The sequence below is a fragment of the Hippichthys cyanospilos genome, chromosome 10 (genome assembly GCF_059441005.1).
Source record: "Hippichthys cyanospilos isolate Australia breed blue-spotted pipefish chromosome 10, RoL_Hcya_1.0, whole genome shotgun sequence".
Classification (NCBI taxonomy): Eukaryota; Metazoa; Chordata; class Actinopteri; order Syngnathiformes; family Syngnathidae; genus Hippichthys; species Hippichthys cyanospilos.
In genome coordinates this window covers 3914728-3942279 of record NC_142378.1, presented here as the reverse complement: position 1 = coordinate 3942279, position 27552 = coordinate 3914728, and the positions used below count along the sequence as shown (strand labels likewise).

General features: G+C 37.8%; 1 protein-coding gene across 1 annotated transcript in view; it reads right to left on the bottom strand.

Annotated features, from left to right (window-relative positions):
* The window catches only part of LOC148416660 (uncharacterized), a 314743-nt gene that overhangs the window by 196114 nt on the left and 91077 nt on the right, over positions 1–27552 (bottom strand). The gene's annotated exons all lie outside the window — the stretch shown is intronic.

Genomic DNA, 27552 nt, shown 5'->3' with positions numbered 1-27552 from the left:
TCTTGATTATCTCCAGCTTCGTTTCCATATAAATTATCTTCTTCTCTTTTTAACATCACTAGCAATCATGGAACCCATTGCTCAACCATCAAGTTTGAATTAAACAGTAAAATGCACAATAAATACATTATTTTAAACACTCGTTCGTGATCCAGTCCATAGCGTGCCGCCATTTTGACAGTGACGCCAACCAATAGCAGACATCTTAGGGAGTCCTGATGCAGACCAGGCAGTTTGAGGAGACTAGAACATAAGAGCAATCACCCCAAAACGCCTGAAGATGGAGATAAAACAACTAATACAGCCAACCCCTAGGGTCATGACAGTTGTTTTTGTCATAAAGCGGAAAAAATACCGTAAAGAGTGGACAAAAAAAAAACGGAGCAGATCACTTTGTAAGCTGAAAAAAACGTAAGGCAGGGATGTCGTAGACCGGGGGTCCACTGTGTGTGTGTGTGTGTGTGTGTTCATATATATATATATATATATATATATATATATATATATATATATATATATATATTCTAAAAAAAAAGCGGTATAGAATATCAATGGATGTTTACATGCTTATCAAGAACTGCTAAGATTTTTGTTCTTCTTTTGTGCCTCATCAAACTCGTGAAAATGAAGGTATGCAAAAAATTCTTTTGAAAGATGTCTACTAAAGTTATTAAAAAGATCAAAATGCCCGATATATGCAGACCTTCAACAGTTGTTCTCAAAGTCATCAGTTATTTTACAGGCTAAGCCAAAGTCAATTAGCTTTTTTTTTTTTTTTTCTTCCCGACTTGAATGGCTCAGGTGAAATGGACTGCAATCTTCATATTGTACGGCCCATATCGGCATGCACAATCCCTTTGCTCCTCTGTGCATGAGGTTTACTTCAACTATCTCGCTGAAATACTGATAAGAATGGGAGAAGGTCATCTGGATTGCGGCTGTTAGCATTAGCGTTAGCGTTGATCTGGAAACGGTCCTTTGCAGATTTCTGTCGTTTCATTTAAAAAAAATTATCGACATTTATTGTGGCTACAGTTCCATGGCAGTTCCCATGGCACTATGGGAAATATGATGTTTTTAGCGTGTTTTTTGGGAAGGGCTCTCAAAGTGTGACTTCAAAAAGGTAACTGTGTTTTTTTTGTTTTTATTTTAATCAAAAACATGTATGCTCATTCTAGTCTTTCTGTATAATTTTAATGGTTACTAGTGGTTACATTCAAAGTTATTTTGAAAATATATCATTTTCTCATGCGCCCAATGGTGGACATTTGTGAAAATGCAGTTCAGGTGGACAATAAGAGTGATACGGTATCACTAATGTTTGTAGAGTTGATTCAACAAGCCTCCTCTGAAAATAAAACATGGCAATGACTGCTGTGGGTTTTTTTTTTCAACTTTTGTGGCATACGTGGGTAATATACAGGCGCTTTATTTTGAAAATCATTTGTGACTTGCTAAGGACAATTAAAAAAAACAATGTCAATGTATTTATTATTTATCTGTACTAAGGATGGCACACGCTAATGTACTAAATGTTCAATATTTTGTTTAAAAATGAAACAGAGCGCATTAAAAGGAAAAATAGAGCAGTGATACGACAACATGAAAACGTGATATTTTTGCTCGTCGTTATCATACCGGCAGAATCGAATATGAGCCCATGCAGAATCCAATTGAATGTTTTTTTTAATGCCGTGACAGAAACAGAACACTCCATTTGTTCTTTTCAAATTAAGAGCAAATGAATGACTCAGTACCAAATTGTATTTTAGTGAGTACTTTGAAAAACGGCCTTTATTTAATTAGTCCCAAAAAATGCTTTCGCATTGGTAGAGGGGATAAAATACGACTTATAAGACCAAGAACTAAACTGGATGCAGGTTTTTAAAATCAGCGCGTAAATAATTCAGTCACCTTCAACAACGAAGTGAAAATACATGGTGCGGTATTGTTTTTTTTTGTTTTTTCTGTTGTTGATTTATTCACAAAACGTATAAAAACGTCAGTTCTTATTGTTGCGGGCCGTTTGGAGCCAGCGGGCGTTTCTTCACAAGCGCATGTTCCTCAGAAACATCTGTCAGGCTGCCTGCTCTGAACCGAGTGTCAAAGTGTTCCGCTCTGTTGTGCGGTTACTTTCATCCTCAGACTGAAATATTTCAATGACACGTACACTATTTGCAATACGACGCACCCCCCCGTTACTTTGCTTACGCTGCGTTTGTACTTAAAATCATTTATAAAGCGGGCAGAGATATTAATCTCCGCATAGTGACCAAGCTCTCCCGAGTTCTATTCCGTGCACAATCTGCAATTTGTTTCCCCTGCGGTGACTCTTACCGACTTATGCAGAATTCTGGTCTGGCGTCAGTAATTTATTACTTTACGGATATTTTCATACTGAATTATAAAAAGGGAGATTGTCCGAGGAACTATTTGCTGTTGGTTCCTGGTCGTCGCTGTTATCGTACGAAAGGGGTAAAAACGGGTGACTTGGTAAACTCGTTCAAACGTATTTGTAAAACATTCAAATGAAAAGTACTTGCAAATAAATTGGAGCATAGGTTAGGTGGTGTATTTTGAACCTTAATGTTACCCGTAGTTTCTTACCCAATGCATGATGGGAACCCAAGCTCCAAGTTGCGTCACACCACTTGTTACGACTACGTTTTATGCTAGTAAAATGTTAACGCTTCATCGTAGTCTGAAGTATCACTCATATTCAGTAACAAGGACAGTGAAGGATTTAACAAGTTACACATTAAAAAATTATCATGCACCCATCGGATTGGATGAAAAATGCCGTATAAAACCGTAGAAATTATGAAAACAACGTGCATTAAGTTATAATGAAATGTGCGGGTATAATGCGGGTTGAACGTTCAATGAAAAATACCAATATGGAGTAAAATACTCAAGCATACATTCGGCATGACTTGGTAAACTCGTTCAAACGTATTTGTAAAACATTCAAATGTACCGTACTTGCAAATACATTGGACCCGTAGTTTCTTACGCAATGCATCCAGCTCCATGTTGCGTCATACCACTTGTTACGACTACGTTTTATGCTAGTAAAATGTTAACGCTACATCGCAGTCTGGTTCAGTAACAAGAACAGTGAAGGATTTAAAAGTTTACTCACTAAAAAATTATCTATTATGCCCCCGTGGTGTTAGATAAAAAATGCTGTAAAAAACCGTAGAAATTATGAAAACAACGTGCATTAAGTTATAATAAAATGTACTGGAATAATGCGGGTTGAACGTTCAATGAAAAATACCAATATGGAGTAAAATACTAAAGCATACATTCGACATGACTTGGTAAACTCGTTCAAACGTATTTGTAAAACATTCAAATGTATAGTGCTTGCAAATACATTGGAGCGTAGGTCATGTGGTGTAGTTTGAGCCTTAATGTTACCCGTAGTTTCTCACGCAATGCATCCAGTTCCTAGTTGCGTCATACCGCTTGTTGCGACTACGTTTTATGCTAGTAAAATTTTAACGCTACATCGCAGTCTGGTTCAGTAACAAGAACAGTGAAGGATTTAAAAGGTTACACGCTAAAAAATTATCTATAATGCCCCCGTGGTGTTAGATAAAAAATGCTGTAAAAAACGTAGAAATTATGAAAACAACGTGCATTAAGGTATAATAAAATGTACTGGTAAAATGCGGGTTGAACGTTAAATGAAAAATACCAATACAGAGTAAAATACTCAAGCATACATTCCAATATACTTGCAAATACTGTAGATTCAAATGTACTGTACTTGCAGATGCATTGAAACATTGATTTGCAGAGGAAGAAAATACTTTTAAAAATTGCGTTCCCTATCATGTTGCCATAACATTATGTTGAAAAAAAAAATCTAATAAACTGTAAACATGAGGAAAAAACATTGGTAAAAAAAAAAAAAAAAAAAACAACTATACAATGCCCACATCTTATTAAATGGCAGAAAATGCTAATAAAACTGTAGAAATTAATAAAACTACATAGTATATTGAGTTAAGGTAAAATATACCAGTATAATGTTGGCCAAATACTAAAATAAACATATTAATAATAATAATTACCTGACACTGTGTTGTCAACCAAAAAACACATTGAGCACATTTGAATATACTTGCAAATACATTCAAATGCACTTGCAGATGACCTTGCAAAAGAAATAAATTAAAACGTGTTTGTTCACTTTAAACATTAATATCAAACACTATTCATTTAAAAGTAAAAAACATATGCGTAAAAACGATTTTGCCAGTAAATAAATGCATACTCCACCTTGTAAGTTGCATACTTCTATAAATTAGAACCCAGGTTTTGGGGGGGGGAAAAAAACATAATTTCATAATAAATCAATCCACAATTATGTCTCTTTTACTTGGTAGTTTATCTTTTCCATGGTCATAGAAAAAAAAAACGATTTGAATGACAATCTTATTTGCATATTATGGAACGCATACAATGCATATGAAATTTTTTTTTTCCTGTGTGCAAATAGGACTATTTATGCATGAGTTGATGTTATGCGCACCATCAAACAAATGTGCTTTCCGAGGATGGCGCTTGGATGTAAGGATTTTTTTTTTTTTTTAATGAGCCGCAGCCAAATTTAGCAACATCTGATTGATGCATTGTGCAGATTTCTGTATCTACCTCGCTCATGAGCCAATACTTTTGAGGTATTTCTTTCATGTTAAATTTTTTTATGTTTTTGCTCAAAACTGGTTTGTTAAATAATTTATTTAAAATTCAATGCCAAAAACGGATTTTTTTTGTCATTTTTCATCCATTTGTTTGGCTACAAGCAGGGTCTAAAAATTTTGTACTGAATCAATTGAGTAATCAATTATTTTAGGTAATTACTGACTTGAGTAATTAATTATTTAAGTATTTAAACATCTAAAATAATATAGTACTTTGGTAATTATTATCTATAGTAATGAATTCCCAAGTACAAGTCATTTTTAGAACTGTCCTTAGCCAAATATTTGAATTTTTTTCGCCAAAAAACTTCACTAAGTACAAAGATATAAATCAAAATCGAATGTCCACTACGGTGGACATAAATGTATCAGGTGGATGTCAAGAGTACATGCAACATTATGTTAATGTTCTCTCTATCAGGCCATATTGTACATATTGTACATGTACTAGATCTCGACTTAAAATAACATTGGCATTTTTAAATATTTTTCTACGATTCTATTGTTTATTTAATCAATCAGGCACTTTGATGCCTTGGTTATTTATTTATTTCAGTTTCAGACTAAGCTGTAACCCGTATGAACACTGTAAAAAATTAAATAAAGTTGTTGACAGTTGATTTATACTGTTTTTTTTTTTTTGCTTGTTCATTTAAAAAGGATATCGTTTATGGTATACTTATACAATTTTAACAGGTAATATTCTTATTTAACCCTTGTGGCATTATGTTACAAATTATGGAAATTCATTTGATTTTTTTTAAATGATATTGTAAAAGAATCAATGAGGAAAAAAAACACTAGGGAGCTGAAATTTCCAGCAGATGATTAAAACGTAAAAATTTGACATTTTTTTCACTCTTGTGGCATTATGTTACAAATTATGGAAATTCATTTGATTTTTTTAAAATGATATTGTAAAAGAATCAATGAGGAAAAAAAACACTAGGGAGCTGAAATTTCCAGCAGATGATTAAAACGTAAAAATTTGACGTTTTTTTCACTCTTGTGGCATTATGTTACAAATTATGGAAATTCATTTGATTTTTTTAAAATGATATTGTAAAAGAATCAATGGGGAAAAAAACACTAGGGAGCTGAAATTTCCAGCAGATGATTAAAACGTAAACATTTGACAATTTTTTCACTCTTGTGGCATTATGTTACAAATTATGAAAATTCCTTAATTTTTTGTTGATATCATAAATGAATCAGTGGGAAAAAAAAAATCACTGGAGAATTGAAATATCCAGCAGATGTTTAAAGCATGTAAAATGTCTAAATGCAATGATTTTGACATTTCTATGTGATTGCAGCTGGACGTGCGAGATTTTGTATACCAAAATAATCATTGTCCAAATTTTGGACCATAGAAAACCATTATAATTCAATTTCTTTAGATGCTTTTTAATAGGACTTATTATATTGATTTTCCTGCAATTTTTGCAACATTCTGTTGAGCGGCAACCAAATTACTCTGTCAGCAACCAAAATTATTTGTTGACTCGTGTTTCACCTCAAGACAGTAGGTGGCGGTAGAGACCAGCTAATGTCTGAAAGTGTCATCAATTGGAGTGGTTGAAAGAACAAAAATATTCATAAATAACTCATTATTATGCCTTTAAAAGCATTTAAAACATAAGAAGGTAAAAATGCATTGTGTATCGTTTGCAAAGTTTGTACAAATCACCGCTGACAGAGATTTTACATGAATGATTTGACCTAAAGACCGTTTTCACCTATGCATTTCCGACTGTATTTCCGTAGTTAAAAATTCAGCAAGAGCGCATCGTGATCATTAAGTATCGCAAACGTCGTTCCTCTCTTGCAAAGCTAAAGCTTTGCGTTGTTACTTTGTATTTTCGCTCCACCACCACCAAACGCGGAGAAGTGTTTGTTGCTGCAAGCTAGTGTCATTCTCCGAGGCGTGTGCTTTTAAAAGGTCATTTACTCCCTTCGGAATTCACCATTATCCACTCGGAAACGACTTTGCTTTTTTTTTTTTTTTTTCCGGAGGAGACAAAGAGGGTAAGAATGAGATAGCTGCAGCCTTTCTCCGTTATTGATAAACACAGATAATTACAACGTTTTTTTGTTACAGTTAGTTTTTTTTAATATCTACACAGTACAGTATTGTAGAATTGAATAGCATGTGATCTATCGCGCCGATTTGCATAATTGCGAATAATGAAAGCTATACACGGGGAGAAAATGGAGTATTACCTGACTTCCGTGTCTTTTAAACGGTTTACCTCAGCGGCTTTTTTTTCTCCGCGATAAGTCATTCGCAGCCGTGCCACAAAAGCTAAATTGGTGACTAAATGATTTGAAAATACTCTGGGTGATTGCAATCCAAACAGAGGCAACCTTTGGACTTCATAGGGAGGCTTTTTGTGTCGTTTTAATGAGCGCTTTAACCCCCAAGGCCGTGAGATAATAGGCAAGTGTCGACATAATAAATGTTGTTTGTAACTGGATTTGGGCCCAAAGGTAAATGAAAGTAGTTAATTTTTCAGGCTCGGCAGTCAAGTAAGTCTTGCTCGGAACAAGCTGACTGCTTGCGACTGTGTTTGGGCCTTGACGGATGGATGGATGGTGTCAGTCGCCGCGGTGTTTTATTTTCGCTTTATACCGTGGCGTTGTTTTCTCATACGGCCGCATGCCTCGCAGTGTTTAAGCGCTCGTGATCTGCTGGTTTTCTTCCATGCTTTCTGTCAAAATGTCAAGCTGTCGTCCGTGCCTTTTGCGTCAAGCCATGCTCCCTGTTGTTACTTTGGATTTTTGTTCGGAATCCATGCCTGCTTCCTGTTCTTACTTTGTGTTTTTGGTGTTCTACAGTACATCCAGTCCTGGTTTGTTATCTTTTTATTTTGGAGTTCTGTGTCCAGCCTTGCTCTGTTATTTTGTATTTTTGGGTTCTGCCTCCAGCACTACTCTGTTGTTACATCATATTTTTGTGCTCAACGGCTTTTTGTTGATACTTTTTTTGTTTTGTGTTTTGCATCCAGTCCTGCTCTTTCATGTTACTTTGTATTTTAGTGTTCTATATCCTGCCCTGATTTTTGCTGTTGCTTTGTATTTTTGTGTTCAGTATACAGCCCAGACTTTTGCTTCTATTTTGTATTTTTTGTGTTCTGCTCTCTGTTGTAACTTTTTTTGTTGTTGTTGTTCGACATCCAGTCCTGCTTTTTTACGTTACCTGCTCTTTTACGTTACTTTGTATTTTTGTGTACTGTATCCAGCCCTGATTTTTGCTGTTACTTTGTATTTTTGCATTATACTCTCTGTTGTAACATTGTATTTTTGTGTTCTACATCCAGCCCTGCTCTTTCATGTTACTTTGTATTTTAGTGTTCTATATCCTGCCCTGATTTTTGCTGTTACTTTGTATTTTTGTGTTCGGTATGCAGCCCAGACTTTTGCTTCTATTTTGTATTTTTGTGTTCTGCTCTCTGTTGTAACTTTTTGTTGTTGTTCGACATCCAGCCCTGCTCTTTTACGTTACTTTGTATTTTTGTGTACTGTATCCAGCCCTGATTTTTGCTGTTACTTTGTATTTTTGCATTATACTCTCTGTTGTAACATTGTATTTTTGTGTTCTACATCCAGCCCTGCCCTTTCATGTTACTTTGTATTTTTGTGTTCTGTATCCAGCTCGGATTTTTCCAGTTACTTTGTATTTTTGAGTTCTGTATCCAGCCCTGATTTTTGCAGTTACTTTGTATTTTTTGTTCTGTATCCAGCTCTGTTTTTTTTCCTTTTACTTTGTAGTTTTTGAGTTCTGCTCTCTGTATTAACAGTAGATGTTTTCTTTCTCGATCTAACGCTGCTTTTTCATCTCACTTGTCTTCTGCATTCAGCCTGGTTCTCAGTTGTTACTTTGTCTTTTGGTATATCTAGACTTTTACATTTTCACTTCCATTTCTAAGGTCTAGTTGACACCAACAGACTGAAATGTGAACATTGCAAATTTAACACTGTGACTAACAATGTGATGCGACCAATAACGGGCCGCTATGGCTGGATGACAGAAAAATGAAAGGATGAGGGTTCAATGGGTCGAAAAAAATCTCATATGAGACATGCAATCCAAACGCCCAGCTATAAATGAATGACAAGATTTCAACGTATACAATATTATAATCATGGGGAGCAGAGAATGCAGAAAAACAGCAATGCGACGCAACATTAACCCCAAAGAAAATAATAAGTCAAATCAGTACCACAATAGACGTTTTCTTCACTCCCTGCAGATTTCGGCGCATACGCTCGCATTAATAGCTTTCTACTTTAAATCTCTTGTCGAGAATTCTTTCATGGCCTCTAATCCTTTTCTCTTAAGTGGTGCGGATTTAGTCGGCACCGGAATAAAGTCTCGCAATCCGTAATTGCGATTCTTACTCTCTCGGTCGTCATCCGGCAAACATTTTAACATGTCGGCGAAGAAAAGAGAAATGTTTATCTGGAGTGCGAGGAGGATGCAGTCATTACATATGCTGCTGCCAGGAGCCCGGGCGCAGGAGCCAAACGCCGCGGGATTCCGCCGAGGTAATCTGCGGTGGCAGAGCCGGGCTAGATTATGGATAGGAGATGAGACTGGGGGCTGGCCACCGGCATCCCCTCCAGCTTTTGTCTGTCACGCCGTTTCGCTGGAGTGGAGGGCATCACTTTGGGGGATGAAAGGATCTGTGTGTCTGTAACGGAGCTCGCTGAGAGGATGAAATGGATTTGGATGAAGATGGCAAGGGGGAGACATTTAAAAATCGGCGCTAGTCTTGCCTTGGGAAGTAGATACACAGAGAGAGATCATTTGAGGGAAAAGGCGCCTCCCCGGAGACCGTGGGGTCGCGGGTAAAAAAAAAAAAAAAACACGAGCGGTTTAAAACGTGTGTTTAGGGATGCCGGTCGGGACCTCAACCTCTGGCTCTGCATCGCTTTCTGTCTGAGATTTAACTCATTCGGGACCGGATGATTTTAGACCCTCCTCAAGCTCAACACGGAAAAAGGAGAAAAATTACATAATAGGTACCTGACATTGAATTTATCGACTCCTAAAAAAAATGTATAAAAACGTTTTTGGGAGTGGATGAGCTTGATAGGGATTTCTTGATATCAGGTCACCTGAACAAAAATAATGCATCAATTTGCATCAACCAATTTGAGACATGTCATGTCTTCCTTTGACCCAACCTATTCATGTGTGTCCACGATCGTGGACATTCAGGTGCGTAACGTTTGACTCATTGCAAGAACCCAACCATATCCTTGTGTCCTCAGTAGATGACATGCTGGCCTTTCAATTCATTTTTATTTGAGAATTATATGCTTGACAGAAATGTCTTGATCAATGGGTTTTTTTTTTTGGTTTAGTTTTTGGGAGTCCAAGTTTTTTTTAGACAAAACTATGCCAATATTGAGGAATTTTATGTCCTCCTTAGACCCAACCTATTCACGTGTGTCCACTGTAGTGGACGTTCAATTTTGGTCTGTATCTTTTGATTCATTGAAACTGATCTACTTATGTCCTGGTGTCTTCAAGTGGAGGACATGCTGGCTCTGATAACGGCCAATCACAGCTCCCCTGTGTGGTCATGTGACCAAATCGAGACAAAAGTTGAGCCTTGACCACGTATGATGTCATGTTCAGGTGACAACCAGTGGAAAAATAGTTTTACATACGTCTTATAATTCAACATTTTGTTTTGAAATTAAGTATCGAAAAAACGAACTTTTTTTACTGCAAAAAATGGCTAAATAAGGTTAACACCCCTTTGAAACCACCACCGAATAAATTGGAACTGAAGTGTAATCGTAATAAGCTTCATGTACTAGCGATTGTGTAAAAGGTGAGCATGCAGCAGATCATTTTACAAGAAGTCAAAACTTTATATAGAAACGAGAGTGGTAAAAAAATACCTGACATTCTATTTCCACTCAAAGAAGATTATTCACATCGACCAAGAAACCCATGATCCTTTTATGGCTATGATATCATTGAAATACTGAAGAACTTTCATAAAACATTCATAAAACATTCAAGGACTCGTGAAATTGCGGAGTAAGATGTGCACAGTATAAAATCGTTTTTGTATTCAGTAAAATCGAGTAAAATGGCTGACGGAAGACAGAGGACGATTTATTATGAGCAATTATTTCAAAGGTTCCTGCCTGTTTTATTATTTCTAGGTTTAGGGGAATTTGTTATGTTTTTTTACAGACAATAAAAACAATGTGGGAACTCAACTCTAGATACCAAGTACCGATACCACTCGTACTTTTGATTCACAAAATGTCCGCCTCTTTATGTAAACATCTGTCGTGTCGCATTGCCTGATTGTTTTTAGTTGCTTTATGTGTTCTTTTTTTCCAGTAGATACGACTAATTAAACTGTACATTTTTAATGAGCAGTAAATGGGTGAAAAAAATGGTTTTGCAAAACACTATAACGCAAAATGGAATTTTGCCCAATCATTGGATTAATTGATTAAACATAAAAATAATTGATTCTAAAAAAGATTTGATAAAGATAGCCCAAATATATTCTGTATATTTTTAGACATGATAATATTCTAGTGGTATCTTGAAAAAGAAAATTGAGGTATGGATTATTGGCATGTCCATAATTTGGAAGAGGAAAGTGCTCTGACTGCTGAGCAAGAAGGAAAGAAAAACTCTCAAGTCAAGGCACCACCGCCTCATGACGTCTCTCAACATTTGCAAAAAGTTCTGATGAAAGAAGCCAAGCTCCCAAAAATGAACAAAAATATACTGAACAGGCTGAAAAACAATTACAACTTGCCTAGATATTGTGCATTATTGTACCTTTTTTTTGTAGAACAGAAAACATTTACAATTTTTTGAGGTGGTGGAACAGATTATTATCATTTCCATTATTTTCAAAGAGGGAAGTGCTTTGAGTTGTGAACAAAGTAGCGGAAGAAAAACCTGGGAGTGTATACAGTGAGTTATTGTGGTAAAAGCAGCGAAAGTCAAACATACAAATGAAAATATACAGAATAAGGTTTGAAAATTATTACAACTTGCCCACATCGTAGTCTGTTATCTTTTTTTTAATAGAAAAAAAAAAGCTACATTTTTTTAGATGCTTGAACTAATTATTACAATTTCCATTCATTTCCCAGAGGAAAGTGCTTTGAGTTACAAGCATGGTAGCGGAAAGAAAATAAAGTCAAAAGTCAATCTAATGTTATTGTGTTATGAGAAGCACATAAAAATGAAAATACACAGAATCAGCTGAAAAACGATTATGACTTTCCCACATTTGGGGCGCAGGTATCGCTTCAGCTTACATTCTATTAGAAAACCATGAGAAATTTCAGTAACTCAAGTTGTAGGTTTATTGCTTTGCTGTGTGTTCTTTTCCCCGACTTGATCATGGCTTTGCCCTCATTATTTACCACCTTACACTGATATGGCAATAGCCACCTAGGAAAAAACAAATAACAATGAATAATGAGCGTGTTTTCATTGTGAGACTACACAGAAGTTCCATTTAGAAAACAAAAACAGCTCATTGCCCACGGGGAATTGTGGAGTGCTTTTTGAATGCCTGCAGGATCAGCACCAAAACCACTTTCAAAAGCAAAAAAATAAAAAAAAAGGGGGACGAATACATGAGCCTTGAAATGTGAGTAAGACAAATAGCTCATTAAGATCATTCTTTCAAATGATACGCCTCAAATGCACCATGATAAAATTCTAAGCCAAGTGTCTGGCTCCATCTCATCTCAGGATGACACAGAGAGGAAATTTTGTATTTATGCATGTGCTATACATATGAAATTGTAGAGTAAACAAAGGAAGCAGATAGGACGCAGATGTGAGCGTCGGCACACAAAAACACAAAGTAACAACAGAGAGTTGGCTTGGCAATTAAAAAAAAAAAAAAACAGTAAGAACAGAGAGCAAAGATGGATGCGGAAAAAAAAATACAAAGTAACAACAGAGACCAGGACTGGCGGCAAAATACAAAAATACAAAGTATCAACAGAAAGCAGGGTTGGAGGCAGAACTCAAATCCAAAGTAACATCAGAAGAATTGGATAAAGAAAAATAAATAAATGCAGGGAGGAGTGTTCGATGCGCAACACAAATGAAAAGTAACAACAGAGAACAGGCTTGGATGCAGAACGCAAAAACAAAGTAACAGAGAGGAAAGATTAATGCTGAACAAGAGTAAAAATTAACAACAAAGAGGTAAAAGATAAAAATCCAAAGTAACAACAGAGAACAGGCTGGGATGCAGAACGCAAAAACAAAGTAACAGAGCGCAAAGATGAATGGAGAAGTGTACAAAGTAACAACAGAGAGCAGGGTTGGAGGTAGAACACAAATCCAAAGTAACATCAGAGAGCTGTGTTGGATAAGGAAAACAAAAATAAATAATTCCAGGGAGGAGTGTTTGATGTGCAACACAAATGTAAAGTAAGAGAGAACAGGCTTGGATGCAGAACGCAAAAACAGAAGTAACAGAGAGCAAAGATTAATGCAGAAGGGTACAAAGTAACAACAGAGACCAGTGTTGGTAAAAGACAAAAATCCAAAGTATCAACTGAGAGTAAAAATCAAAAGTAACATCAAGTGCAGGGTTGGATGCAGAAAAAAAAAAGCAGGCTGAAGAGTTGGATACGGAACACAAATCCAAAGTAAAAACCGAAAGCAGGTCTGGGTGCAGAACACGATGATACAAAGTAAGACTTCAGAGCAGGCTTGGATGCAGAACACAAAAAATGCAAAAAAAATGAATAATATTCAATCATTTAAAATTAACTTTGGTCAATATCTTTGGCCTAACTGTAGCTACCCCGCTAAGTCCGTGTGTCCTGAATAGAGGACATTGTGGCCTTTTGAGTTTTTGTATGGGATTCACATTTGTTGTCTTGCTGAGACGTAACGGACACAACAATAGTTACAAATGAACAGGCTGACTCTCAGGAGGACATTGTGCAGCATCTCCTCGAGCACTTACTCATGTGTCCATTGTCGTGGACATTAGTTTTTGGCCTATATTTAGGTCTCACTGGAGGTACTCCACCAAGACCTTGTTTTTTTTTTTTTTTTTAGTAAAGGACATTCTGTCCTTTCCAATGACGTCTCGTGTGTTTAGGTGGGATCCACATTTAATTTGCTGTCTTGCTGAGACAAAGTGGACACAACGGTGGACAAAAATGTACAGGCCGGATCTCGGGAGAATATCACGCGGCGTTCCGTGCAATTTGACGACACATACCGCGCAAATGACTTTGACGTTGCGGCTTAAAGCGAGTCCATGCATCTCATTTGATTTTCCTTCCTTCTCTTTCCAAGAGTCTTCAAAGACACGCAAGTTGGCACACGGTTGTTAAGCCACGCGGGGAGTCGCCGTTCGATAGGAACGCTAACGGAACGCGTGCGGCGTCTTGGCCGCTAGCCTGTTGTGCGCTGCCGGACAATTTTCACGTGTGGCATTTTGTCATCAAGCAAGGACGTCCCGTTCAGGAAGACTAGATTATGCGGCGAATGTCAAGGAGGGATTTGCTCTCCCCACGCCTACTTGCGGGACGCCGAAAGCTCAGAGACAGACATTTATTCCGTCCCCCGTGGTTTTTAGCCAAATAACACTTGAGATAATGACATTAAAGTTGAATGTAGAAATGTCTCCGTGCGGGTAAAGCTGGATTCAAAATAAATTACGGGCCTAGGTGGAAGGTAATGTAAAGGATTAAAAAGAAAAAAAAAAGTCGCATTTTCTTTAAATAACGTCGAAAACTTCAAGGCTTATTTTGACTGTGCAACACTGCGCTGTTCATATTCTTGAAATAATGGAATACCCGCACATTTCCGTTACCGTCATTTTTTATATTGGAACCCCTGTGTAGAATTTTAACCATTTTAAGGTTGTTTTCTTCCACATCCTTCACGCAGTATTTTAGCCAAGGAATGGCACACTGAATTTTGACGTTGTCACCACCTGGGTGAAATTTCAGCTTGGATTTTAAAAATGTTTAATAATGACAACCCTAGTCACAAATCTGTATACAACTTAAAGACTTGTTATTCTGCAAAGGCGTTACCATAACACAATTATGCAAGAAATGACTTCATGTTCCAATTAGCTTGCTCTTAATTTGAAAAGAAAATGGAATGTTCCTAGCTCTCTATCAAAAAGCATGAAATTAGATTTACTGACACCTGCAGAAACCCTGTCAAAGGTTTTCGTATTTCCCAAATTGCTCTCATGTACAATCATTGCTTAAAGTATAAAACCACTGTCGCCCCCTTTAACTCTTGTGGCATTATGTTACAAATTATGGAAATTCCTTAATTTTTTTTATGATATCATACATGAATCAGTGGGGAAAAAAAAATCACTGGAGAATTGAAATATCCAGCAGATGATTAAAGCATGTAAAATTTCTAAATGCAAGGATTCTGACATTTCTATGTGATGACAACTGGACGTGCGAGGTTTAATGTAGCAAAAATCTGTTGTCCAAATTTTGGACCATATAAAAGCATTACAATTCCAATTTTTGAGATGCATTTCAATAGGATTTATTACATTGATTTTTCTGCAATTTTTGCAACATTCTGTTGAGCGGCGGTCAATCTATGTCAGCAAACAGAAAATTCTTTGTTAACTTGTGTTTCACCTCAAGACAGTAGGTGGCGGTAGAGACCAGTTACTGGCTTAAAGTGTCACCATCACTTCACAGGCTACAAAGACAAACCATACCATTTTTTATTTTTTTGTGGGTGTTAATAAATTTAACCAACATATGTATAGATAGAACTGATGCCGCTGAACACTTTGACTGGTTGTAGGGAAAAAAAAATCATAAATAACTAATTATTACGCCTTTAGAAGCATTTACAAAATTAGGAAAAAATGTAATGTGTATAGTTTGCAAAGTGAGTGCACAAGGGTAAATATCTAATATAAATACATACTCATGTCAAACAACATGTTGACTTCATAGGGATTGGGGTGTGTATTTAGAATGTTGAAGAAAAAAAAAGTGTCAGCACATGGTCTCCACATCCATCACCGAGGAGACTGCAGCACTTGTCCGTAGAATAGGGCCCTTTTCGTGTGAGTGGACTACTAAGTCAACTGGCCGAGCCACTTGGCAGGAGACAGCAATCTTTTGAGTAACACTAACGCTCACAGGAAAAAAAATACGGAACGTATCGTATATGTTACTCATATATATATATATATATATATATATATATATATATATATATATATATATTATGTTACTATGTAAACCTTAAAATGTATTTCTATATATGTTTATAAAATAGTGCTTTCTTTTACACCTTGTCCCCATAAAAACTGCTTCAAAATTGGAGCATAAATAAATTTCAAACCAGGTGTTTTAAATATTTTAATATTAAAAAAAAAAATACAATTACCGTAACGCAGCGATAAACCCACTCGACTATTAATAAGATTGTTATCTATAAAAATTTTATACATTTACCTAAACCTGTATCCTTTAACATTAACAAAAGAAAAAGCAATACAAATCAAATTAACTTAATTATTTTTTACAGCGTTTATACAGATTACAGCTTAGTCTAAAACTGAAAAAAATTACACAAGTGCACCAAAGTGCCTGAAATTAAAAATATAATTGCAATTACACTTCACATGACACATGGCCTTTTTCCCTGGGCTCACCCCCTCCCCCAGAGGGAGCGTTTATACGGATTACAACTTAGTCTAAAACTGAAAAAAATGACACAAGTGCACCAAAGTGCCTGAAACTAAAAAATAATTGCAATTACGCTTCACATGACACATGGCCTTTTCCCTGGGCTCACCCCCTCCCCCAGGGGGCCCCGCCCCCCTATTCAAGAAGCGCCTTGGTACGGTACGGTAATGAGCATACCTTCTGAGCGCCGGCGAATAAACGCTCTTCAATAATTGACCGTATTTGCGTATGCACGCCTCCACTAATGGAGACGATTTGCCAAGAAGCTCCAAGAGTTACGATGGCACAAACGGACCGAGAGGAGAAGACCTCCGGGCTGAGATGTTTGAAGCCTCTTCAGGGACAAGAGAATAACGGCGGCGGACAGCTACGAGTCTGAGAGCTACTGAAGTGTGTCGATATAGTGAATGAAAGTGTAATTAGGGAAATCATTACCTGACACTTATGCGGTGGGGGATTTTCTTCATTTACTGAACAATCCTTCAGCGAATGGACTGTATCTTTTTCGCTGTCAAGGGTGGTTGAATGCACGGGACGGGTAGAGGCTGAATTCATAATGTTCTCCTTATTAATGGAAGGGAGATCAAATTTGCTTCAAAGGTGTTTTTACAAAGTAAAAGATGGTCGGCGCTGATAATGAGGACAAAGGGAGCTCTTCGGCGACGCGGGAGCGATAACGGCGCCGTTCGGGCCGCTCTCTCGGTTCTCTTTGAGAGAAGTCGCCCAAGCCGTCTTTTTTATGATGCGCCTTTAAGAGAAAAAACGTACTAGGATGTGATGAATCTGAAAATGCAAAGTCCCTCGGCGTATATCCTAGTTACAAAGTTTTAGCGTAATTTTGCCAAGTTATTACTTTTGGCTTGAACATCTGAAATCTGTGACACGTTGCGTTTGAAGAGAGACGCTTCAGGTTGTTGGGGGAGACGATTATTTGTGCCGTATTTTTCATATGAGAAACCGCACCAAAAATATATTTTTTGTTGTATTTTTGTCAATACAATAAACCGGAGGTCGTAACATCAGATATTTATGCAGAAAGATGTTCAACTTTATATGAGATCAAGAAAAATGAACATTGGGCAAGAAAAACTTGATTGTGTATCCACGTAGTTCATTATATATGTAAATATGTACTGTATGTATATCAGTATAAATTATACATGTATAAATTAGCCGCTAGCTAGAAGCGCTGGAGTGCCTGCCGAGATCTGTCTGATTACTTTTCTGAGGCTGGTTAATACACAATACTGTAACTGTAAACACTATACTGCTGACATTGACAAGGTTGCCGTTCCTACTGATCACTTTCGAAAATACTAGTTGTCACTTTGTCTCATTGGAAAAAAATATGCTAGGGAGAGAGCTGTCTAAAATATTGTCCTTTAAATTTAAATTCAGAAAATTAATCATATATATCAGTATAAATTATACATGTATAAATTAGCCGCTAGCTAGAAGCGCTGGAGTGCCTGCCGAGATCCGTCTGATTACTTTTCTGAGGCTGGTTAATACACAATACACGATACTGCTAACATTGACAAGGTTGCCGTTGCTACTGCTCACTTTTAAAAATACTAGTTGTCACTTTGTCTCCTTTGAAAAAAATATGCTGGGGAGAGAGCTGTCTAAAATATTATCCTTTAAATTTAAATTCAGAAAATTAATCATATATATCAGTATAAATTATACATGTATAAATTAGCCGCTAGCTAGAAGCGCTGGAGTGCCTGCCGTGATCTGTCTGATTACTTTTATGAGGCTGGTTAATACACAATACACGATACTGCTAACATTGACAAGGTTGCCGTTCCTACTGATCACTTTCGAAAATACTAGTTGTCACTTACTAGTTACTAGTCACTTTGTCTCATTGGAAAAAAAATATGCTAGGGAGAGAGCTGTCTAAAATATTGTCGTTTAAATTTAAATTCAGAAAATTAATCGATATATATATATATATATATATATATATATATATATATATATATATATTCGTGTTTGTGTTGTCGTAAGGTTTTCTCTCCCCTATTCCAGCGATTATATTGGCATCATTGAGGTCTGGCAAGCCTTTTACTCCCCCAGGAGTCTACCCCCCAAAAAACAGCATCTGGCTCTACTTATAGCCAAAAACACACGAACATATACGCCACACGCCAGCGCGCAGACACATACATACGCATGGTGGCACACACGAACATTTACGTTTATTCCATATCCAAATTTTCCTTTGGCCATAATTCCCCCAGCAAAAAAACGCTAATACCCAGAGTCCTTAATCTCCTGTTCTAGCTAAAATGGTAATACAGCCACAAACTAATCGATGTGACACTTTAAAACCTGCTAACTCCAAATGTTACATTGACAGTACTGAGTTAATGTGTAAAATACAAAAAAAATACAACAACTTTGCATCGCATATGTCGGTCCTCTCCCACTATATAAGAACGGTTAATCTCATGTTCAGTAAGGCTTTTTCTTGTTTGTGATATCAAAGGAAAAGCGGGGGGAAAAAAAACACTAGGAGGCTAAAATATTGCATAGATTGTCAAAAACATGAAGGCTTTTAAAAAGCCACATTGCCATCCCTTCTAAAAGCTTCCAAACGAGAGGTCGAGAGGTACACCCGACAGGTGCCAAATTTAGCCCATTTCGGACTCATTTACTGCCACTCAAAATTGCAACTGTTGCCAATTTTGGACATCTTGAAAACCCGATGTTTTAACATGCATGTCCCCTGATTTTTGCAGTAATCCTTTCAATGGCAACTTGTAAACAAGGCACAATAGGAATTTTTTGCGTTAACACCCCAAAGCCATCGGGTGGCGCTAGCGGCCAACTTTTGACATTTGTTAGCCTTTCAATGACTTTAATGATTGGCTTAGCCTGGACTCCCATAATGCAAAAGTCACCAAAAGTCATAATACTCTAATTATGACAATAAATATTCCTACTTCAATATTATAAATACAGAAATGTACATCCTAATGTTCTTTTGCTATCATCGTATTCTTACAATTTTTGTCCAAAAACTGGGCATAGGTACCCCCAAAAAAAAGAAGTATATATGTATGGATAGGGCTGATGCCACTGAACATTTTGAGGAGTTAAAAGTAAACATATTTATATTTGACAATATTATGACTCCTTTCAAAGTCAGCCCAAATTGGGTGCTAATCAGGCCAGGCTAGTTAATATCGTATTCTGTAAACACAATGATGTTTACAGCATTGATGGACCGTAACGGGTCACAGTTCTAGCATATTTAGCCAACATACCCGCATATTATATACTTAATAAACTATTTAGTGACATTTCCATATGTGATTTGTGATTTCTGGGTCTTACAAAAATCCCTGCACGCATCTCTAAAGAGAACAGTGTTCTTGTGCTAAGCTGCCACTTTTACCCCCCCTGAGGGTAAGTCCATTGGGACCCTAACAGAACCAAAGTGAGGCACGGCCTCAGGGATTGCTTGCTTTGACCTCTCCGATCTGCACGACATGCATACGGAATATACAAATGAAAAAAAAAAAAAATGCAAGCCATCAAAGACCCGCGGAATTGGAATAAAATATTTAAACGTAAAAAAGTCGTTTTCCCAGATGACAAAATGGGTGTGTGAAATGAGATCACATATACATACATGTTATCACTCCATTATTTATAAATCCATACTCAGCGACCGTATAGGCCGGTGTTTTTCAAATAGTGGGGCGGGACCCCTGGGGGTGGGAAGAGGGAAAAGGGGGGGGAATTTAATACCCCAGGTATGCAAAGTGAGGCTGTTATGTGAAGCATAATCGCAATAAAAATTATGATTTGCCTTTTCTGCAGGCACTTTGATGCTGTTCGATTTTTTTCAGTTTTAGACTAACCTGTAACCTGTATAATTGCTGTGAAAAATTAATTGTTGAAAGTTGATTGATGTCACTTTTTTTCGTTAAAAAGGATACAGTTTTAGGTATACTTAAACAATTACTACTACTAATATTTAATACCCCAGGTATGCAAAGTGAGGCTGTTATGTGAAGCATAATCACAATAAAAATAATGATTTGCCTTTTCTGCAGGCACTTTGATGCAGTTTGATTTTTTTCAGTTTTAGACTAGCCTGTAACCTGTATAATTGCTGTGAAAAATTAATTGTTGAAAGTTGATTGACGTCACTTTTTTTTCGTTTAAAAGGATACAGTTTTAGGTATACTTAAACAATTTCTATCGATAATATTCATATTATTCTTCTTATTGATATTATTATTATTATTATTTATAGTCGGCATGGATTTTAAAAAATATACATTGGAATAAGCTGAGGCCATTCTTTCTCATTATCGCCAATATAGCTCCAATTTTCTTTCATTTTCTTCCATCACGGGCTGATAATAATAATAATATTTATTTGTCACGCTTTTTTTTTTTTTACATCAATCTGATGAAAATGCAACAATGCAGCATTAAATGGGATGAAGCTGGGCCCTAAAGTACACAAAGTAAAAAAATTATTCTAATTAAAAGCTTTTCTAAAAGATGCATGGCTTATTAAACGGCAAGGGTTGCAAAACCAACGTTGTAAGTGCTGATTATTTGGAATTCATCAATTAAAAGTTGGGTAATTTGGTCAAGCGTACTTTTTAACCACTTAACCCTCCGCAAACAGCAGCATCTTCAAGCTCATGAGAGGAACGGCGAGAGGCTAATTTAACAGCCCAGAAGGTTCATTCAACTGGCTTAGCCCCAAAATTAAATTCAACTTTTCTGCGTGGATGAAATTTGCATGTCATTACCACGTATGCGCTAAATCTTATCCCCAAATGCAATGGTGACTCATTACAAAGCAATTTGGGACCAAACGCTAGCAAACAGTCAGCATATCATTACAATGCAATTATTAGGAGGCTATCGAAATATTAATCAAATCACTTTTCTGCACTTTACTTTAGCCCGTTGTTGGTTTTTGAATTTTTAGGCAAGTTTAGGGCTGGTTGATATGGCCAAAAAACTAAATTTGGATGATTAATAATCATATATATTGGGCTGGTACTGAATGAATTAGCCATTTTTAACAATAAAATGTATAAATATTGTGTTGGGATCGTGTAGAACAATGGTTCTCAACGGTTTTTCTTTTTTTCAGTGATGTACCCTACCGTATTTTTTTCAGCACATATTTATGGAATGGGAAAAAAAATCAGTTAGTATGCTGCACATAAGACTTAAACGCATCACATCAAGTATCAAAAGGAGTCAAAATAACACAATTCAGTAATGAGTTTCATGTTCCAATTCATTTGCTTTTAATTTGAAAAGAAAATGTACTGTTCCTTTCATGCCATTGAGATTTACCGATACCCGCAAGGACCCTGTTAAAATTCCTCATACTCGCTGGAGTACTAAGGGGTCCTGGTACCCTGTTTTGAAAACGGCTGAATTGCAGAACATGTCATATTTTCCCCAACTTCCATCCAGAACCAAACGCTACATTGCACTAGCACCATTAAAGTTTGTTTTCCGTTTTTTTTCTTTGTTGGAATCATATTAGTACAGCAGTTGAACTCGGCAAAAGGAGTAACAATAACAAATGTCGTGCCTGTGTTACTTCAACACATTCGCCGCTTCATAAATTAGCAATCGCAAAAAAATCAATTTCCATGCTGGAAGCATGCGTCAAAGTGCAATGTATATTTAAACTTTTCACGGCGTGTCTGCAGTATCTAATGAAACAGCTGCTTCTTTCTGTGTTGACTGACAAGTGAGAATAACGTGTGCAATTTATTGTGTTGGATTTTCACAGAGCACCAATCTAATGAGCGTAATTTCCACCACGGAGACATGACATTTCACACATAACGACTTCAAAAGCGCTCACAAAAGTTTTCTTTTACGGTTTAAGCCAAAGAACTTTCAAACTAACACTAATGATGCCACTACTTAACCAAATTAGTGCCGTAAATAAATTGCAATATAATAAAAGCACAGACAGGGAAATTTGTTAGAAATTTACATTAATGAAGGGGTATTTGCACATCATTTTAAAATAGATGTGCTTAACCAAGAATAAATACTCGGGCTGGGTTCGCACCCAAAATCGGAAATAGCTGTTCGCTTACTATTTATCCAAATGTTTATGAATCTTTCGATTGAAAAAATTGAATATTTCCACTTTTCTGGACACTTAGCGATGTCAAGCTAGCTATGGAAGGTTTTAATTTTGAATTTAAAATCGCTTACTGCACAAGCCAAGGGCAAAGCTCAGGGTGCTTTTCGTAAACTCTTCCATCTACTACATCTTCGTAGTAGCAGCTAATTTAGCGTTAAGCTAACAGAGAAGGGCTTTTCATCACTCTTTGTATCGTATCGTATAGTTTTGCTAGCCAAAGTTATGCTAGCTAGCACGTCTAAGCTTTCAATCTACTTTTGTGCTAGCGTTGCATAAATGGCCAACAGAAATGTAAACAACAAAGTTGTTTTTATCGGTTTTGCTCGCAGTACTGTGCTAGCTAGCGCGTCCAAGTTTTCAATCTACTTTTGTGCTAGCATGGCATAAACGGCCAACAGAAACGTAAACAACAAAGTTGTTTTTATCAGTTTTGCTAGCCAATGCTGTGCTAGCTAGCTAGTGCGTCCAAGTTTTCAATCTACTTTTGTGCTAGCATGGCATAAACGGCCAACAGAAACGTAAACAACAAAGTTGTTTTTATCAGTTTTGCTAGCCAATGCTGTGCTAGCTAGCGCGTCCAAGTTTTCAATCTACTTTTGTGCTAGCGTGGCATAAACGGCCAACAGAAACGTAAACAACAAAGTTGTTTTTATCAGTTTTGCTAGCCAATGCTGTGCTAGCTAGCTAGTGCGTCCAAGTTTTCAATCTACTTTTGTGCTAGCGTGGCATAAACGGCCAACAGAAACGTAAACAACAAAGTTGTTTTTATCAGTTTTGCTAGCCAATGCTGTGCTAGCTAGCGCGTCCAAGTTTTCAATCTACTTTTGTGCTAGCGTGGCATAAACGGCCAACAGAAACGTAAACAACAAAGTTGTTTTTATCAGTTTTGCTAGCCAATGCTGTGCTAGCTAGCTAGTGCGTCCAAGTTTTCAATCTACTTTTGTGCTAGCGTGGCATAAACGGCCAACAGAAACGTAAACAACAAAGTTGTTTTTATCAGTTTTGCTAGCCAATGCTGTGCTAGCTAGCTAGTGCGTCCAAGTTTTCAATCTACTTTTGTGCTAGCGTGGCATAAAGGGCCATCAGACACGTTAACAACAAAGTTGTTTTTATCAGTTTTGTCGCAATGCTGTGCTAGCTAGCTAGTGCGTCCAAGTTTTCAATCTACTTTTGTGCTAGCGTGGCATAAATGGCCAAAAGAAACGTAAACAAGTTGTTGACACACTATCAAACTAAATTTTTGCCATACAAAAAAAGAATGAAGGAAAACTTTTGGTTTCGCCCTTCACCACTTTATACATTCCTTATAATACCGTGCGACGGCTAGCTAACACACAACCCATCGCTAACGTTTTTTTGTTTGCTTTCGAGCTACAGAAGCAGTTAACCTGCACGTAAAACACCTCTCATCCCATCAAAGTAAAAGGTCATTACAGCGCTAAACACATCTTGACGGCGTACGTCCAGAATCGTAGATAGCAAAGAGGTGGCACCAACAAACAGCGGCGTGTCAAAGCGGCGAGGAGGCCTGACAGCTTTTCAAGCTAATTAAAAGCCTTTGCTTCTCTCATTTCCCCGATCACTCCTCGCAGAAAACCGAGAGTGGCATCAATGAGCACGTGCGAGTTTAAGTGAATGTTGACTTCCCCTAATGACAATCTGCCTGAGCGCTGAGTAAATGCAAGTGCCAAAGTCCTGGCCGACGCTCGTTGACTCGTCTCACGTCGGCGAAACACCTCGGCCGGGGATTTGCGCGCCAGCTGTTCGCTGACGCCGGATCGTTTTCTGCCCGTTATTATTTTGCTGTGTCTAATGATCGCGCGGAAGTGTGATGTAGCGTTTGTCAACAGCTGGATGAGTACGAGTGGGCTCGAGATCTTGTTTCCTCTTTTATTTTACGACGAAATATATTTTGGTATTTCTTGCTACGGTCGGGGCCAAACGGTTGAAGTGTGAAAAAAATCGTTTTTATACTCCAAAAAATGTGAAAAAAACGTGGCAAAAGTTTTTGAGTGGAGCAGAGGCACTTAGATGACATTTAAACACAGCACCAATTGGATACATGAGCTTTAGAGAATATTCTTAATTCCAAATCGAAAAATGTACAAATAAAAGGTGCAAATTATTAACACTCAATACAAGTTGTAATACAGACAAGTTAACTATAAATTCACTTGATGCAGTAGACATATTTCCTTAAATCTTAAATGATTAAACCTTATACAATAACTGTACTGTTATCCCTTCCCTTTGGCTGTCGTCTCACGGAGAGCCGCGGTTATATTAGCATACTAGAGTGAAGCCCGTAGCTGACCAAACATGATAACAATCAGAGTTTCTGCTTGAATTTCCAATGTACTAGAAAAGAAATCTCGGTAAGAGATTTACAACGCTCCGTTGCAGCGCTGCTCTCTCTTGCTCTTCCTTCACAGATACCTAACAGCGTGAATTTTATGAGAGGGACAGGCACTCCCACAAGACACGTGATTGTCTCACGGCGCGACCATCAAACGATGAGGGCAGGAGTAGATACAACTTCAGCGCGGGAGTAAATTACAACTTATTTTTGACAAATTATTACTTTATTTAGTACGATAAAGTAGGGTCAGAAAATTTCTGGCGCTAAATTAGTTCAGCTAGTATTGTACTATTGTAAACATGTCTTGCAAACCGCTTTCAAAACATTGATTTCAAGATTAAGACATGTGTGAAGCGTTTTTACAAAACCAGGCTTATGTTTGCAAAAAAAAATTCAAGATATGAACACATTCTAATGATGTATTTTTGTATACTACATTATATCCTAAACACGTTTACAAACTCAGATACAAACTCAATGTAACGTTTTGAACCGAGCCAATTTTGTATAGTTTAGCGCCTGGAATTGTCGGTGGCGTCCTCGTCCTTCACGAGTCCTCAAGGATGTAGAAGGACAGAAGAAAAGACACCCAATCCCAAGACGTGATGATGAAACCGTGACAAATCAAGTCTTTCTCTCGGTGCGCCGTGGGATTGCGGCTCCTCTTTGAGTTTGGGAGTCAGTGAATCTCATGGCTCACCGCTGTTCATTTCTATAATCCAATCTCGGAATAAACCTTCCTTTGAACATGGACAGAAAGGCTGAAAGACAACCCGTCTCCCTCCCCGCTCTGATCCGCGCGAGGTGTCCGACTCTCAAGCCCGGGAAGAAAGCTGGGATCCAGCCCATCTAATTAACTTGACTTAAGAGCGACGATTATTGCGCCGGAAGAATGAGCCGCGCGAAGGGAGCGAAAACGATAACGACTCGGAGATTTGAGACGGGCCCCCATTTGCGATCGTCATCAAGATGGGAGACAACGTTCATTAAGACCGCCGCTCCCCAAATAATCAAACGCTATTTTGGATTCGTTTAGCTTAATGGCGTTATCCGTTTGAAATGTAAATTTCATAGATTAAATCGTTACGGAGTCCGATTGGACAATGTTTTCGCTAGCTGTTTGTTTGCCGGTTAGCAAGCGCGCGAAGATTACAATATGTATTGAACTCATTCACTGCTAGCCCAGTTAAAGTGAATGTTAGGACGGATAAAGTCCCTCATGTGTTAGCTTTGCTGTTTTGCTGAGGCGATATGGACACAACAGTGGACACAAATGAAACGCTTGCTCTCAGGAGAAAATTTCTAGACTCACTGAAGCTACCCGACAAATTCTTAGTGGGCTCAGTCCACGGCATCCTGGCTTTTCATATTACTGTATGTCTGATGTCTTAACTTTGTTTTCTTCTTGAGGAAAGATGGACAAAAGAGTGGACACAAATGGATGGAAGAGTGGACACAAATGGATCGCTTGCTCTCTGGAGGATATATTTGGACTCACTTGAGCCACCCTACATCGTTCCAATGAGTTCAAAGCTATATCCTGAGAGCCGGTGCTTAATTTGCGTCCACCGTTTTGTCCACTTTGTCTCAGCAAGTCAACAAAGAGAATTGAACTCCACCCAAACACATGATACATCATCGGGATGGCCAGGATGTTCTCAAGCGAGCCCTCTAGGAATTGGTTGTGTACCTCCAATGAGTTAAAAATTGTGTCCTGAGAGACAGTGCTTCAAATGTGTCCATATTGTCTCTGTAAGACAGCAGAGTGAATTATACTCCACCCAAACACATGATACATCGTCGGAAAGGCCAGGATGTCCTCGAGTGAGTCCACTAGGAATTGGTTGCGTACCTCTAATGATTTAAAAGTTGTGTCCTGAGAGACAGTGATTCATTTGTGTCTATATTGTCTCTGTAAGACTCCACCCAAACACATCATACATCATCGGAAAGGCCAGGATGTCCTCAAGTCAGCCCACTAGGACTTAGATGCAAATCTCCAATGAGTGAAAAAATTATGTCCTGAGAGCCAGTGCTTCATTTGTGTCCATACTGTCCCCGCAAGACAGCAAAAGTGAATTTCACTCAACCCAAACACCTGACACATCATCGGAAAGGCCAGAATGTCCTCGGGTGAACCCACTAGCACATAGTGGCGTACCTCCCATGAGTGAAAAGCAATCACCCGAGAGCCAGTGCTGCATTTGCGTCCACATTGTCTCCGCAAGACAGCAAAGTAAATTGCCCTCCACCCAAACACATCATTTGAAAGCCCGGGATGTCCTCGAACGAGCCCGCTAGAAATTAGCTGCGTACCACCGAGCCAGAGACCAAAAACGGATGTCCACCACAGCGGACACAAACAACATCAAACGAAGCCAAACCAAACTCTCCAAGTAAGTGAAAAGCGCATCTAGAAGCGAACGCTGATGTATTTAGACAAGAGCTTAAGGAACATGACAAGTGTCCTCAGAAAACGAGAGTCGGGCATCCTCTGACCACCGCCTCCTTGTGAACACCTCCCACTCTCCTTCCATTACACGTTGCAGCCAACCGGGAGTGCTGTGGCTGCTCGAATAAATTAAAAAATGAGGTTGTGG